This window comes from Hyla sarda, chromosome 3 (assembly GCF_029499605.1).
Source record: "Hyla sarda isolate aHylSar1 chromosome 3, aHylSar1.hap1, whole genome shotgun sequence".
NCBI lineage: Eukaryota > Metazoa > Chordata > Amphibia > Anura > Hylidae > Hyla > Hyla sarda.
This window is the reverse complement of record NC_079191.1, coordinates 387,720,432-387,737,813: the sequence shown is the minus strand read 5'-3', so window position 1 is coordinate 387,737,813 and position 17,382 is coordinate 387,720,432.

Genomic DNA, 17,382 nt, shown 5'->3' with positions numbered 1-17,382 from the left:
CAGAGTAAGGCATCTTGTTGTTTTTCAGCAACAACAAAAAAACAACAAAAATGATAAAAATATTGATTCCCTAACTTTGAGGCCATTAAGCTTCCTATCTTCCATACCCAGGTGCTGCTCTGCTTCCTTAACCTGTGCCCTTCCTCCAAGTATTTCCCTTCTCCCCTTTCAACCTGCTCCACCCTCAGCCCACGGTACCATTCATCCCCAAGGTGCTGCTCTGCTTCCTTAACCCGTTCCCTTTCCCTGAGTGAAGGGTTTATCAACCTCCTCCCCTCGCCCCCATTCTCTGTCAACCTGCAGTACCCCTCATCCTCATGCCTGCCAACCAGCACTCACCAGGCAGCTGCTGTGACGGCCTAGTCCTTTGCTTTTTAGGACCTTCTCCTGAGTTTGCCCTCTTTATACCATCTGCAGTTCTTGGAGTTCTTTTGCATCCCTTCGTATCCACTCATACGCAGCCCAAAAAAAAACAAGAGTGAGACAGAACCATCAGGAAGTTATCCCCTCAACTAAATGTTAAAGCTAGGCATCTTTTAGGATCACATGACCAAAAGAACTTCAGAGGCATGCAAGGATTGAACCCATTATCCAAAGCTCAAAAAGCTTGAGGCCAAGCCACCGCAGGGTTGAGCAAACTGTAAGTTTCCGGCAAGAGGTTTGTGCTTCCTCATCTTTTCGGCTTTCGTGAGAAAAAAAAACAAGTAATTTCAGACACATACGGAGATTGAATCCAGGTCCAAGCTGTCGGGAGGCAGAACATTTGAGGCTGAGCCACGGAGAAGATCTACACATTTCGCTCTTCTGACAGGGGGTATGTGCTTTTCCATCTTTTAGGCTTTCGTGAGGAAAAAAAACAAATAACCTCAGAGACGTACAGGGATCGAACCCAGGACCAAGCATTTGGGAGACAGAAGACTTGAGGCTGAGCCACCGCAGAAACCTATAACTTGTGCCCTTCTTTAAGTTTCAGGCAAGAGGATTGTGCTTCCTCATCTTTTCGGCTTTCGTGAGAAAAAAAAAACAAGTAATTTCAGACACATACGGGGATCGAACCCAGGTCCAAGCTGTCGGGAGGCAGAACATTTGAGGCTGAGCCACGGAGAAGATCTACACATTTAGTTCTTCTGACAGGGGGTATGTGCTTTTCCATCTTTTAGGCTTTCGTGAGGAAAAAAAACAAATAACCTCAGAGACGTACAGGGATCAAACCCAGGACCAAGCATTTGGGAGACAGAAGACTTGAGGCTGAGCCACCGCAGAAACCTATAACTTGTGCCCTTCTGTAAGTTTCCGGCAAGAGGTTTGTGCTTCCTCATCTTTTCGGCTTTCGTGAGAAAAAAAACAAGTAATTTCAGACACATACAGGGATTGAACCCAGGTCCAAGCTGTCGGGAGGCAGAACATTTGAGGCTGAGCCACGGAGAAGATCTACACATTTTGCTCTTCTGACAGGGGGTATGTGCTTTTCCATCTTTTAGGCTTTCGTGAGGAAAAAAAACAAATAACCTCAGAGACGTACAGGGATCGAACCCAGGACCAAGCACTTGGGAGACAGAAGACTTGAGGCTGAGCCACCGCAGAAACCTATAACTTGTGCCCTTCTGGCAAGAGGTTTGTGTTATCCAAGAGATCGAACTCACTAGCCATTGCTCCGGAGACGGAAAGCGGGTAACGGACACAGGCGAAGGTTGACGAAGCCAGAGAGGGAGATGGTTGACAGATCCAGAAGAGGGAAGGTACCAGAGGTGAAAGGTCACACTGGGAGGGTGGATTCGGAGGTGGCCAAAGGAGGAGAGAGATAGATAGATAGCAAGGTGGTGCAGCGGAGACCTCAACAGAGTAGGGCATCTTGTTGTTTTAAACAACAAAAAAACAAACAAAATTTTTTAAATTATCGAATCAATTACTTTGAAGCCATTAACCGTCCTATCTTCCCTGCTGCGTTGCCATCAAGCTGCTTTTACCCAGGTCCTTAACCCGTTCCCTTCCTCCGAGTCAGCGGTATTTCCATCTCCACCCTTTGTTGTCAACCTGCTCCGCCACCTCATCCCATGGTACCACTCATCCCTGCCAACCAGCACTCCCACACGTCCTCTCACCAGGCAGCTGCCACGGCTTTCTTCTCTGCCCAATCTGACACCTTCCACAACACCTAGCACCCCCATTCGCTTACAATGTAACCACTTAACACAATGCTCCAACCCCTTTCGGGTGGGTCCAGGCCAGCAAACTCCTCAGCATCCAGCACTCCGTCCGTGATTTCAGCTTCTCCACAGCAACATCCTTTCAGCATCATAGCATCCTGCACGGGACTCGAACCTTCAGAGTTGTGTGGAGTGGAGAAGTTCCCCAGGGAAAAAGCATCAGATGAAGATTGGTGACTAGATGCAGCTGGAGGATCGTGTCGAGTGGAGGTGGGTGACGGACCCAGGAGAGTACTAGGGAAGTCCCATGGCGATGGTTGACGAAACCAGAGGTGGAGGCATCGAATGGAGATGGTTGACGGATCCAGAAGGTATCGTACAGACCTCAACAGAGTAAGGCATTGTTTTTCAGCAACGACAAAAAAACGACAAAAATGATAAAAAATATTGATTCCCTAACTTTGAGGCCATTAAGCTTCCTATCTTCCATACCCAGGTGCTGCTCTGCTTCCTTAACCTGTGCCCTTCCTCCAAGTATTTCCCTTCTCCCCTTTCAACCTGCTCCACCCTCAGCCCACGGTACCATTCATCCCCAAGGTGCTGCTCTGCTTCCTTAACCCATTCCCTTTCCCTGAGTTAAGGGTTTCTCAACTTCCTCCCCTCGCCCCCATTCAACCTGCAGTACCCCTCATCCTCATGCCTGCCAACTAGCACTCACCAGGCAGCTGCTGTGACGGCTTTATCTTTCTACCCAATCTGCCACCCTCCACAGCACCTAGCTTCCCCCATTCACTTACATGTTACCACTTACCACAATGCTTCTCGTGGGTCCAGGCTTGCAAAGTCCTCAGCATTCAGTCCATGATTTCACCTTCTCCACAGAAGCATCCTTTCAGCACAGGACTCGAACCCACAAGCTTTGGGATCCAAGGCGGTAACTCTAACCACTGAGCTATACGAATTACTGAAAGCATGGCACAATAACCATGGTCCTGTCCTGTTCTTGCGCATGGCCTAATCCTTTGCTTTTTAGGACCTTATTCTGAGTTTGCCCTCTTTATACCATCTGCAGTTCTTGGAGTTCTTTTGCATCCCTTCGTATCCACTCATACGCAGCCCAAAAAAAAAACAAGAGTGAGACAGAACCATCAGGAAGTTATCCCCTCAACTAAATGTTAAAGCTAGGCATCTTTTAGGATCACATGACCAAAAGAACTTCAGAGGCATGCAAGGATTGAACCCATTATCCAAAGCTCAAAAAGCTTGAGGCCAAGCCACCGCAGGGTTGAGCAAACTGTAAGTTTCCGGCAAGAGGTTTGTGCTTCCTCATCTTTTCGGCTTTCGTGAGAAAAAAAAACAAGTAATTTCAGACACATACGGAGATTGAATCCAGGTCCAAGCTGTCGGGAGGCAGAACATTTGAGGCTGAGCCACGGAGAAGATCTACACATTTAGTTCTTCTGACAGGGGGTATGTGCTTTTCCATCTTTTAGGCTTTCGTGAGGAAAAAAAACAAATAACCTCAGAGACGTACAGGGAACGAATCCAGGACCAAGCATTTGGGAGACAGAAGACTTGAGGCTGAGCCACCGCAGAAACCTATAACTTGTGCCCTTCTTTAAGTTTCCGGCAAGAGGATTGTGCTTCCTCATCTTTTCGGCTTTCGTGAGAAAAAAAAACAAGTAATTTCAGACATATACAGGGATCGAACCCAGGTCCAAGCTGTCGGGAGGCAGAACATTTGAGGCTGAGCCACGGAGAAGATCTACACATTTTGCTCTTCTGACAGGGGGTATGTGCTTTTCCATCTTTTAGGCTTTCGTGAGGAAAAAAAACAAATAACCTCAGAGACGTCCCCTTCTGGCAAGAGGTTTGTGTTATCCCAGGGATCGAACTCACTAGCCATTGCTCCGGAGACGGAAAGCGGGTAACGGACACAGGCGAAGGTTGACGAAGCCAGAGAGGGAGATGGTTGACAGATCCAGAAGAGGGAAGGTACCAGAGGTGAAAGGTCACACTGGGAGGGTGGATTCGGAGGTGGCCAAAGGAGGAGAGAGAGAGAGAGATAGATAGCAAGGTGGTGCAGCGGAGACCTCAACAGAGTAGGGCATCTTGTTGTTTTAAACAACAAAAAAACAAACAAAAATTTTTAAATTATCGAATCAATTACTTTGAAGCCATTAACCGTCCTATCTTCCCTGCTGCGTTGCCATCAAGCTGCTTTTACCCAGGTCCTTAACCCGTTCCCTTCCTCCGAGTCAGCGGTATTTCCATCTCCACCCTTTGTTGTCAACCTGCTCCGCCACCTCATCCCATGGTACCACTCATCCCTGCCAACCAGCACTCCCACACGTCCTCTCACCAGGCAGCTGCCACGGCTTTCTTCTCTGCCCAATCTGACACCTTCCACAACACCTAGCACCCCCATTCGCTTACAATGTAACCACTTACCACAATGCTCCAACCCCTTTCGGGTGGGTCCAGGCCAGCAAACTCCTCAGCATCCAGCACTCCGTCCGTGGTTTCACCTTCTCCACAGCAACATCCTTTCAGCATCATAGCATCCTGCACGGGACTCGAACCTTCAGAGTTGTGTGGAGTGGAGAAGTTCCCCAGGGAAAAAGCATCAGATGAAGATTGGTGACTAGATGCAGCTGGAGGATCGTGTCGAGTGGAGGTGGGTGACGGACCCAGGAGAGTACCCGGGAAGTCCCATGGCGATGGTTGACGAAACCAGAGGTGGAGGCATCGAATGGAGATGGTTGACGGATCCAGAAGGTATCGTACAGACCTCAACAGAGTAAGGCATCTTGTTGTTTTTCAGCAACAACAAAAAAACGACAAAAATGATAAAAATATTGATTCCCTAACTTTGAGGCCATTAAGCTTCCTATCTTCCATACCCAGGTGCTGCTCTGCTTCCTTAACCTGTGCCCTTCCTCCAAGTATTTCCCTTCTCCCCTTTCAACCTGCTCCACCCTCAGCCCACGGTACCATTCATCCCCAAGGTGCTGCTCTGCTTCCTTAACCCGTTCCCTTTCCCTGAGTGAAGGGTTTCTCAACCTCCTCCCCTCGCCCCCATTCTCTGTCAACCTGCAGTACCCCTCATCCTCATGCCTGCCAACCAGCACTCACCACGCAGCTGCTGTGACGGCTTTATCTTTCTACCCAATCTGCCACCCTCCACAGCACCTAGCTTCCCCCATTCACTTACATGTTACCACAATGCTCCAAGCCCTTTCTCGTGGGTCCAGGCCAGCAAAGTCCTCAGCATTCAGTCCATGATTTCACCTTCTCCACAGAAGCAACCTTTCAGCACGGGACTCGAACCCACAACCTTTGGGATCCAAGGCGGTAACTCTAACCACTGAGCTATACGAATTACTGATAGCACGGCACAATAACCATGGTCCTGTCCTGTTCTTGCGCATGGCCTAGTCCTTTGCTTTTTAGGACCTTCTCCTGAGTTTGCCCTCCTTATACCATCTGCAGTTCTTGGAGTTCTTTTGCATCCCTTCGTATCCACTCATACGCAGCCCAAAAAAAAACAAGAGTGAGACAGAACCATCAGGAAGTTATCCCCTCAACTAAATTTTAAAGCTAGGCATCTTTTAGGATCACATGACCAAAAGAACTTCAGAGGCATGCAAGGATTGAACCCATTATCCAAAGCTCAAAAAGCTTGAGGCCAAGCCACCGCAGGGTTGAGCAAACTGTAAGTTTCCGGCAAGAGGATTGTGCTTCCTCATCTTTTCGGCTTTCGTGAGAAAAAAAAAAACAAGTAATTTCAGACACATACTCCCCGGGAACCCAGGTCCAAGCTGTCGGGAGGCAGAACATTTGAGGCTGAGCCACGTAGAAGATCTACACATTTAGCTCTTCTGACAGGGGGTATGTGCTTTTCCATCTTTTAGGCTTTCGTGAGGAAAAAAAACAAATAACCTCAGAGACGTACAGGGATCGAACCCAGGACCAAGCATTTGGGAGACAGAAGACTTGAGGCTGAGCCACCGCAGAAACCTATAGCTTGTGCCCTTCTGTAAGTTTCCGGCAAGAGGTTTGTGCTTCCTCATCATTTCGGCTTTCGTGAGAAAAAAAAACAAGTAATTTCAGACACATACGGGGATCGAACCCAGGTCCAAGCTGTTGGGAGGCAGAACATTTGAGGCTGAGCCACGGAGAAGATCTACACATTTAGCTCTTCTGACAGGGGGTATGTGCTTTTCCATCTTTTAGGCTTTCGTGAGGAAAAAAAACAAATAACCTCAGAGACGTACAGGGATCGAACCCAGGACCAAGCACTTGGGAGACAGAAGACTTGAGGCTGAGCCACCGCAGAAACCTATAACTTGTGCACTTCTGGCAAGAGGTTTGTGTTATCCCAGGGATCGAACTCACTAGCCATTGCTCCGGAGACGGAAAGGTTGAAGCTGAATCCCATGGTACCACTCATCCCTGCCAACCAGCACTCCCACACGTCCTCTCACCAGGCAGCTGCCACGGCTTTCTTCTCTGCCCAATCTGACACCTTCCACAACACCTAGCACCCCCATTCGCTTACAATGTAACCACTTACCACAATGCTCCAACCCCTTTCGGGTGGGTCCAGGCCAGCAAACTCCTCAGCATCCAGCACTCCGTCCGTGATTTCACCTTCTCCACAGCAACATCCTTTCAGCATCATAGCATCCTGCACGGGACTCGAACCTTCAGAGTTGTGTGGAGTGGAGAAGTTCCCCAGGGAAAAAGCATCAGATGAAGATTGGTGACTAGATGCAGCTGGAGGATCGTGTCGAGTGGAGGTGGGTGACGGACCCAGGAGAGTACCCGGGAAGTCCCATGGCGATGGTTGACGAAACCAGAGGTGGAGGCATCGAATGGAGATGGTTGACGGATCCAGAAGGTATCGTACAGACCTCAACAGAGTAAGGCATCTTGTTGTTTTTCGATCACATTTAGGATCACATGACCAAAAGAACTTCAGAGGCATGCAAGGATTGAACCCATTATCCAAAGCTCAAAAAGCTTGAGGCCAAGCCACCGCAGGGTTGAGCAAACTGTAAGTTTCCGGCAAGAGGATTGTGCTTCCTCATCTTTTCGGCTTTCGTGAGAAAAAAAAAAACAAGTAATTTCAGACACATACTCCCTGGGAACCCAGGTCCAAGCTGTCGGGAGGCAGAACATTTGAGGCTGAGCCACGGAGAAGATCTACACATTTAGCTCTTCTGACAGGGGGTATGTGCTTTTCCATCTTTTAGGCTTTCGTGAGGAAAAAAAAACAAATAACCTCAGAGACGTACAGGGATCGAACCCAGGACCAAGCATTTGGGAGACAGAAGACTTGAGGCTGAGCCACCGCAGAAACCTATAGCTTGTGCCCTTCTGTAAGTTTCCGGCAAGAGGTTTGTGCTTCCTCATCATTTCGGCTTTCGTGAGAAAAAAAAACAAGAAATTTCAGACACATACGGGGATCGAACCCAGGTCCAAGCTGTTGGGAGGCAGAACATTTGAGGCTGAGCCACGGAGAAGATCTACACATTTAGCTCTTCTGCCCTATCTCATCGACTGAGCGTATAGCCCAGTGGATAGCGTTGCTGCACCGTAACGGTGAGGTCATGGGTTCGTCTCCCGTGTCGGTGCTGTGGCAAACACAAGCAGATTGGTGCTGAGGGTCGGTTGTCGTTGTGCAGCTAGCAAACCGGAGGATGACCAGCTGGAGAGTTGTGTTGAGTGGAGAAGTTTCCCTGGAGATGGATAAGGTGAGGATTGGTGAAAGATGCAGCTGGAGGATCGTGTCGAGTGGAGGTGGGTGACGGACCCAGGCAAAGGCTGACGAAGCCAGAGAGGGAGATGGTTGACAGATCCAGAGGTGAAGGTCACACGGGGAGGGTGGATTCGGAGGTGGCCAAAGGAGGAGAGAGAGATAGATAGCAAGGTGATGCAGCGGAGACCTCAACAGAGTAGGGCATCTTGTTGTTTTAAACAACAAAAAAACAAACAAAAATTTTTAAATTATCGAATCAATTACTTTGAAGCCATTAACCGTCCTATCTTCCCTGCTGCGTTGCCATCAAGCTGCTTTTACCCAGGTCCTTAACCCGTTCCCTTCCTCCGAGTCAGCGGTATTTCCATCTCCACCCTTTGTTGTCAACCTGCTCCGCCACCTCATCCCATGGTACCACTCATCCCTGCCAACCAGCACTCCCACACGTCCTCTCACCAGGCAGCTGCCACGGCTTTCTTCTCTGCCCAATCTGACACCTTCCACAACACCTAGCACCCCCATTCGCTTACAATGTAACCACTTACCACAATGCTCCAACCCCTTTCGGGTGGGTCCAGGCCAGCAAACTCCTCAGCATCCAGCACTCCGTCCGTGATTTCACCTTCTCCACAGCAACATCCTTTCAGCATCATAGCATCCTGCACGGAACTCGAACCTTCAGAGTTGTGTGGAGTGGAGAAGTTCCCCAGGGAAAAAGCATCAGATGAAGATTGGTGACTAGATGCAGCTGGAGGATCGTGTCGAGTGGAGGTGGGTGACGGACCCAGGAGAGTACCCGGGAAGTCCCATGGCGATGGTTGACGAAACCAGAGGTGGAGGCATCGAATGGAGATGGTTGACGGATCCAGAAGGTATCGTACAGACCTCAACAGAGTAAGGCATCTTGTTGTTTTTCAGCAACAACAAAAAAACGACAAAAATGATAAAAATATTGATTCCCTAACTTTGAGGCCATTAAGCTTCCTATCTTCCATACCCAGGTGCTGCTCTGCTTCCTTAACCTGTGCCCTTCCTCCAAGTATTTCCCTTCTCCCCTTTCAACCTGCTCCACCCTCAGCCCACGGTACCATTCATCCCCAAGGTGCTGCTCTGCTTCCTTAACCCGTTCCCTTTCCCTGAGTGAAGGGTTTCTCAACCTCCTCCCCTCGCCCCCATTCTCTGTCAACCTGCAGTACCCCTCATCCTCATGCCTGCCAACCAGCACTCACCAGGCAGCTGCTGTGACGGCTTTATCTTTCTACCCAATCTGCCACCCTCCACAGCACCTAGCTTCCCCCATTCACTTACATGTTACCACTTACCACAATGCTTCTCGTGGGTCCAGGCCAGCAAAGTCCTCAGCATTCAGTCCATGATTTCACCTTCTCCACAGAAGCATCCTTTCAGCACAGGACTCGAACCCACAACCTTTGGGATCCAAGGCGGTAACTCTAACCACTGAGCTATACGAATTACTGAAAGCACGGCACAATAACCATGGTCCTGTCCTGTTCTTGCGCATGGCCTAATCCTTTGCTTTTTAGGACCTTATTCTGAGTTTGCCCTCTTTATACCATCTGCAGTTCTTGGAGTTCTTTTGCATCCCTTCGTATCCACTCATACGCAGCCCAAAAAAAAACAAGAGTGAGACAGAACCATCAGGAAGTTATCCCCTCAACTAAATGTTAAAGCTAGGCATCTTTTAGGATCACATGACCAAAAGAACTTCAGAGGCATGCAAGGATTGAACCCATTATCCAAAGCTCAAAAAGCTTGAGGCCAAGCCACCGCAGGGTTGAGCAAACTGTAAGTTTCCGGCAAGAGGTTTGTGCTTCCTCATCTTTTCGGCTTTCGTGAGAAAAAAAAACAAGTAATTTCAGACACATACGGAGATTGAATCCAGGTCCAAGCTGTCGGGAGGCAGAACATTTGAGGCTGAGCCACGGAGAAGATCTACACATTTAGCTCTTCTGACAGGGGGTATGTGCTTTTCCATCTTTTAGGCTTTCGTGAGGAAAAAAAACAAATAACCTCAGAGACGTACAGGGATCGAACCCAGGACCAAGCATTTGGGAGACAGAAGACTTGAGGCTGAGCCACCGCAGAAACCTATAACTTGTGCCCTTCTTTAAGTTTCCGGCAAGAGGATTGTGCTTCCTCATCTTTTCGGCTTTCGTGAGAAAAAAAAACAAGTAATTTCAGACACATACGGGGATTGAATCAAGGTCCAAGCTGTCGGGAGGCAGAACATTTGAAGCTGAGCCACGGAGAAGATCTACACATTTAGTTCTTCTGACAGGGGGTATGTGCTTTTCCATCTTTTAGGCTTTCGTGAGGAAAAAAAACAAATAACCTCAGAGACGTACAGGGAACGAATCCAGGACCAAGCATTTGGGAGACAGAAGACTTGAGGCTGAGCCACCGCAGAAACCTATAACTTGTGCCCTTCTTTAAGTTTCCGGCAAGAGGATTGTGCTTCCTCATATTTTCGGCTTTCGTGAGAAAAAAAAACAAGTAATTTCAGACACATACAGGGATCGAACCCAGGTCCAAGCTGTCGGGAGGCAGAACATTTGAGGCTGAGCCACGGAGAAGATCTACACATTTTGCTCTTCTGACAGGGGGTATGTGCTTTTCCATCTTTTAGGCTTTCGTGAGGAAAAAAAACAAATAACCTCAGAGACGTACAGGGATCGAACCCAGGACCAAGCACTTGGGAGACAGAAGACTTGAGGCTGAGCCACCGCAGAAACCTATAACTTGTGCCCTTCTGGCAAGAGGTTTGTGTTATCCCAGGGATCGAACTCACTAGCCATTGCTCCGGAGACGGAAAGCGGGTAACGGACACAGGCGAAGGTTGACGAAGCCAGAGAGGGAGATGGTTGACAGATCCAGAAGAGGGAAGGTACCAGAGGTGAAAGGTCACACTGGGAGGGTGGATTCGGAGGTGGCCAAAGGAGGAGAGAGAGAGAGAGATAGATAGCAAGGTGGTGCAGCGGAGACCTCAACAGAGTAGGGCATCTTGTTGTTTTAAACAACAAAAAAACAAACAAAAATTTTTAAATTATCGAATCAATTACTTTGAAGCCATTAACCGTCCTATCTTCCCTGCTGCGTTGCCATCAAGCTGCTTTTACCCAGGTCCTTAACCCGTTCCCTTCCTCCGAGTCAGCGGTATTTCCATCTCCACCCTTTGTTGTCAACCTGCTCCGCCACCTCATCCCATGGTACCACTCATCCCTGCCAACCAGCACTCCCACACGTCCTCTCACCAGGCAGCTGCCACGGCTTTCTTCTCTGCCCAATCTGACACCTTCCACAACACCTAGCACCCCCATTCGCTTACAATGTAACCACTTACCACAATGCTCCAACCCCTTTCGGGTGGGTCCAGGCCAGCAAACTCCTCAGCATCCAGCACTCCGTCCGTGATTTCACCTTCTCCACAGCAACATCCTTTCAGCATCATAGCATCCTGCACGGGACTCGAACCTTCAGAGTTGTGTGGAGTGGAGAAGTTCCCCAGGGAAAAAGCATCAGATGAAGATTGGTGACTAGATGCAGCTGGAGGATCGTGTCGAGTGGAGGTGGGTGACGGACCCAGGAGAGTACCCGGGAAGTCCCATGGCGATGGTTGACGAAACCAGAGGTGGAGGCATCGAATGGAGATGGTTGACGGATCCAGAAGGTATCGTACAGACCTCAACAGAGTAAGGCATCTTGTTGTTTTTCAGCAACAACAAAAAAACGACAAAAATGATAAAAATATTGATTCCCTAACTTTGAGGCCATTAAGCTTCCTATCTTCCATACCCAGGTGCTGCTCTGCTTCCTTAACCTGTGCTCTTCCTCCAAGTATTTCCCTTCTCCCCTTTCAACCTGCTCCACCCTCAGCCCACGGTACCATTCATCCCCAAGGTGCTGCTCTGCTTCCTTAACCCGTTCCCTTTCCCTGAGTTAAGGGTTTCTCAACCTCCTCCCCTCGCCCCCATTCTCTGTCAACCTGCAGTACCCCTCATCCTCATGCCTGCCAACCAGCACTCACCAGGCAGCTGCTGTGACGGCTTTATCTTTCTACCCAATCTGCCACCCTCCACAGCACCTAGCTTCCCCCATTCACTTACATGTTACCACTTACCACAATGCTTCTCGTGGGTCCAGGCCAGCAAAGTCCTCAGCATTCAGTCCATGATTTCACCTTCTCCACAGAAGCATCCTTTCAGCACAGGACTCGAACCCACAACCTTTGGGATCCAAGGCGGTAACTCTAACCACTGAGCTATACGAATTACTGAAAGCAAGGCACAATAACCATGGTCCTGTCCTGTTCTTGCGCATGGCCTAATCCTTTGCTTTTTAGGACCTTATTCTGAGTTTGCCCTCTTTATACCATCTGCAGTTCTTGGAGTTCTTTTGCATCCCTTCGTATCCACTCATACGCAGCCCAAAAAAAAACAAGAGTGAGACAGAACCATCAGGAAGTTATCCCCTCAACTAAATGTTAAAGCTAGGCATCTTTTAGGATCACATGACCAAAAGAACTTCAGAGGCATGCAAGGATTGAACCCATTATCCAAAGCTCAAAAAGCTTGAGGCCAAGCCACCGCAGGGTTGAGCAAACTGTAAGTTTCCGGCAAGAGGTTTGTGCTTCCTCATCTTTTCGGCTTTCGTGAGAAAAAAAAACAAGCAATTTCAGACACATACGGAGATTGAATCCAGGACCAAGCTGTCGGGAGGCAGAACATTTGAGGCTGAGCCACGGAGAAGATCTACACATTTAGCTCTTCTGACAGGGGGTATGTGCTTTTCCATCTTTTAGGCTTTCGTGAGGAAAAAAAACAAATAACCTCAGAGACGTACAGGGATCGAACCCAGGACCAAGCATTTGGGAGACAGAAGACTTGAGGCTGAGCCACCGCAGAAACCTATAACTTGTGCCCTTCTTTAAGTTTCCGGCAAGAGGATTGTGCTTCCTCATCTTTTCGGCTTTCGTGAGAAAAAAAAACAAGTAATTTCAGACACATACGGGGATTGAACCAAGGTCCAAGCTGTCGGGAGGCAGAACATTTGAGGCTGAGCCACGGAGAAGATCTACACATTTAGTTCTTCTGACAGGGGGTATGTGCTTTTCCATCTTTTAGGCTTTCGTGAGGAAAAAAAACAAATAACCTCAGAGACGTACAGGGAACGAATCCAGGACCAAGCATTTGGGAGACAGAAGACTTGAGGCTGAGCCACCGCAGAAACCTATAACTTGTGCCCTTCTTTAAGTTTCCGGCAAGAGGATTGTGCTTCCTCATCTTTTCGGCTTTCGTGAGAAAAAAAAACAAGTAATTTCAGACACATACAGGGATCGAACCCAGGTCCAAGCTGTCGGGAGGCAGAACATTTGAGGCTGAGCCACGGAGAAGATCTACACATTTTGCTCTTCTGACAGGGGGTATGTGCTTTTCCATCTTTTAGGCTTTCGTGAGGAAAAAAAACAAATAACCTCAGAGACGTACAGGGATCGAACCCAGGACCAAGCACTTGGGAGACAGAAGACTTGAGGCTGAGCCACCGCAGAAACCTATAACTTGTGCCCTTCTGGCAAGAGGTTTGTGTTATCCCAGGGATCGAACTCACTAGCCATTGCTCCGGAGACGGAAAGCGGGTAACGGACACAGGCGAAGGTTGACGAAGCCAGAGAGGGAGATGGTTGACAGATCCAGAAGAGGGAAGGTACCAGAGGTGAAAGGTCACACTGGGAGGGTGGATTCGGAGGTGGCCAAAGGAGGAGAGAGAGAGAGAGATAGATAGCAAGGTGGTGCAGCGGAGACCTCAACAGAGTAGGGCATCTTGTTGTTTTAAACAACAAAAAAACAAACAAAAATTTTTAAATTATCGAATCAATTACTTTGAAGCCATTAACCGTCCTATCTTCCCTGCTGCGTTGCCATCAAGCTGCTTTTACCCAGGTCCTTAACCCGTTCCCTTCCTCCGAGTCAGCGGTATTTCCATCTCCACCCTTTGTTGTCAACCTGCTCCGCCACCTCATCCCATGGTACCACTCATCCCTGCCAACCAGCACTCCCACACGTCCTCTCACCAGGCAGCTGCCACGGCTTTCTTCTCTGCCCAATCTGACACCTTCCACAACACCTAGCACCCCCATTCGCTTACAATGTAACCACTTACCACAATGCTCCAACCCCTTTCGGGTGGGTCCAGGCCAGCAAACTCCTCAGCATCCAGCACTCCGTCCGTGATTTCACCTTCTCCACAGCAACATCCTTTCAGCATCATAGCATCCTGCACGGGACTCGAACCTTCAGAGTTGTGTGGAGTGGAGAAGTTCCCCAGGGAAAAAGCATCAGATGAAGATTGGTGACTAGATGCAGCTGGAGGATCGTGTCGAGTGGAGGTGGGTGACGGACCCAGGAGAGTACCTGGGAAGTCCCATGGCGATGGTTGACGAAACCAGAGGTGGAGGCATCGAATGGAGATGGTTGACGGATCCAGAAGGTATCGTACAGACCTCAACAGAGTAAGGCATCTTGTTGTTTTTCAGCAACAACAAAAAAACGACAAAAATGATAAAAATATTGATTCCCTAACTTTGAGGCCATTAAGCTTCTTATCTTCCATACCCAGGTGCTGCTCTGCTTCCTTAACCTGTGCCCTTCCTCCAAGTATTTCCCTTCTCCCCTTTCAACCTGCTCCACCCTCAGCCCACGGTACCATTCATCCCCAAGGTGCTGCTCTGCTTCCTTAACCCGTTCCCTTTCCCTGAGTGAAGGGTTTCTCAACCTCCTCCCCTCGCCCCCATTCTCTGTCAACCTGCAGTACCCCTCATCCTCATGCCTGCCAACCAGCACTCACCAGGCAGCTGCTGTGACAGCTTTATCTTTCTACCCAATCTGCCACCCTCCACAGCACCTAGCTTCCCCCATTCACTTACATGTTACCACTTACCACAATGCTCCAAGCCCTTTCTCGTGGGTCCAGGCCAGCAAAGTCCTCAGCATTCAGTCCATGATTTCACCTTCTCCACAGAAGCATCCTTTCAGCACGGGACTCGAACCCACAACCTTTGGGATCCAAGGCGGTAACTCTAACCACTGAGCTATACGAATTACTGAAAGCACGGCACAATAACCATGGTCCTGTCCTGTTCTTGCGCATGGCCTAGTCCTTTGCTTTTTAGGACCTTCTCCTGAGTTTGCCCTCCTTATACCATCTGCAGTTCTTGGAGTTCTTTTGCATCCCTTCGTATCCACTCATACGCAGCCCAAAAAAAAACAAGAGTGAGACAGAACCATCAGGAAGTTATCCCCTCAACTAAATGTTAAAGCTAGGCATCTTTTAGGATCACATGACCAAAAGAAGTTCAGAGGCATGCAAGGATTGAACCCATTATCCAAAGCTCAAAAAGCTTGAGGCCAAGCCACCGCAGGGTTGAGCAAACTGTAAGTTTCCGGCAAGAGGTTTGTGCTTCCTCATCTTTTCGGCTTTCGTGAGAAAAAAAAACAAGTAATTTCAGAAACATACGGGGATCGAACCTAGGTCCAAGCTGTCGGGAGGCAGAACATTTGAGGCTGAGCCACAGAGAAGATCTACACATTTAGCTCTTCTGACAGGGGGTATGTGCTTTTCCATCTTTTAGGCTTTCGTGAGGAAAAAAACAAACAACCTCAGAGACGTACAGGGATCGAACCCAGGACCAAGCATTTGGGAGACACAAGACTTGAGGCTGAGCCACCGCAGAAACCTATAACTTGTGCCCTTCTTTAAGTTTCCGGCAAGAGGATTGTGCTTCCTCATCTTTTCGGCTTTCGTGAGAAAAAAAAACAAATTAACTCAGAGACGTACAGGGATCGAACCCAGGACCAAGCATTTGGGAGACAGAAGACTTGAGGCTGAGCCACTGCAGAAACCTATAACTTGTGCCCTTCTGTAAGTTTCCGGCAAGAGGTTTTTGCTTCCTCATCTTTTCGGCTTTCGTGAGAAAAAAAAACAAGAAATTTCAGACACATACGGGGATCGAACCCAGGTCGAAGCTGTCGGGAGGCAGAACATTTGAGGCTGAGCCACGGAGAAAATCTACACATTTAGCTCTTCTGACAGGGGGTATGTGCTTTTCCATCTTTTAGGCTTTCGTGAGGAAAAAAAACAAATAACCTCAGAGACGTACAGGGATCGAACCCAGGACCAAGCACTTGGGAGACAGAAGACTTGAGGCTGAGCCACCGCAGAAACCTATAACTTGTGCCCTTTTGGCAAGAGGTTTGTGTTATCCCAGGGATCGAACTCACTAGCCATTGCTAGCAGATTGGTGCTGAGGGTCGGTTGTCGTTGTGCAGCTAGCAAACCGGAGGATGACCAGTGAAGATTGATGTAGCTGGAGAGTTGTGTTGAGTGGAGAAGTTTCCCTGGAGATGAATAAGGTGAGGATTGGTGAAAGATGCAGCTGGAGGATCGTGTCGAGTGGAGGTGGGTGACGGACTCAGGCGAAGGTTGACGAAGTATCGAGGCGATGGAGGATCGAGTGGAGGTGGGTAACGGACACAGGCGAAGGTTGACGAAGCCAGAGAGGGAGATGGTTGACAGATCCAGAAGAGGGAAGGTACCAGAGGTGAAAGGTCACACTGGGAGGGTGGATTCGGAGGTGGCCAAAGGAGGAGAGAGAGAGATAGATAGCAAGGTGGTGCAGCGGAGACCTCAACAGAGTAGGGCATCTTGTTGTTTTAAACAACAAAAAAACAAACAAAAATTTTTAAATTATCGAATCAATTACTTTGAAGCCATTAACCGTCCTATCTTCCCTGCTGCGTTGCCATCAAGCTGCTTTTACCCAGGTCCTTAACCCGTTCCCTTCCTCCGAGTCAGCGGTATTTCCATCTCCACCCTTTGTTGTCAACCTGCTCCGCCACCTCATCCCATGGTACCACTCATCCCTGCCAACCAGCACTCCCACACGTCCTCTCACCAGGCAGCTGCCACGGCTTTCTTCTCTGCCCAATCTGACACCTTCCACAACACCTAGCACCCCCATTCGCTTACAATGTAACCACTTACCACAATGCTCCAACCCCTTTCGGGTGGGTCCAGGCCAGCAAACTCCTCAGCATCCAGCACTCCGTCCGTGATTTCACCTTCTCCACAGCAACATCCTTTCAGCATCATAGCATCCTGCACGGGACTCGAACCTTCAGAGTTGTGTGGAGTGGAGAAGTTCCCCAGGGAAAAAGCATCAGATGAAGATTGGTGACTAGATGCAGCTGGAGGATCGTGTCGAGTGGAGGTGGGTGACGGACCCAGGAGAGTACCTGGGAAGTCCCATGGCGATGGTTGACGAAACCAGAGGTGGAGGCATCGAATGGAGATGGTTGACGGATCCAGAAGGTATCGTACAGACCTCAACAGAGTAAGGCATCTTGTTGTTTTTCAGCAACAACAAAAAAACGACAAAAATGATAAAAATATTGATTC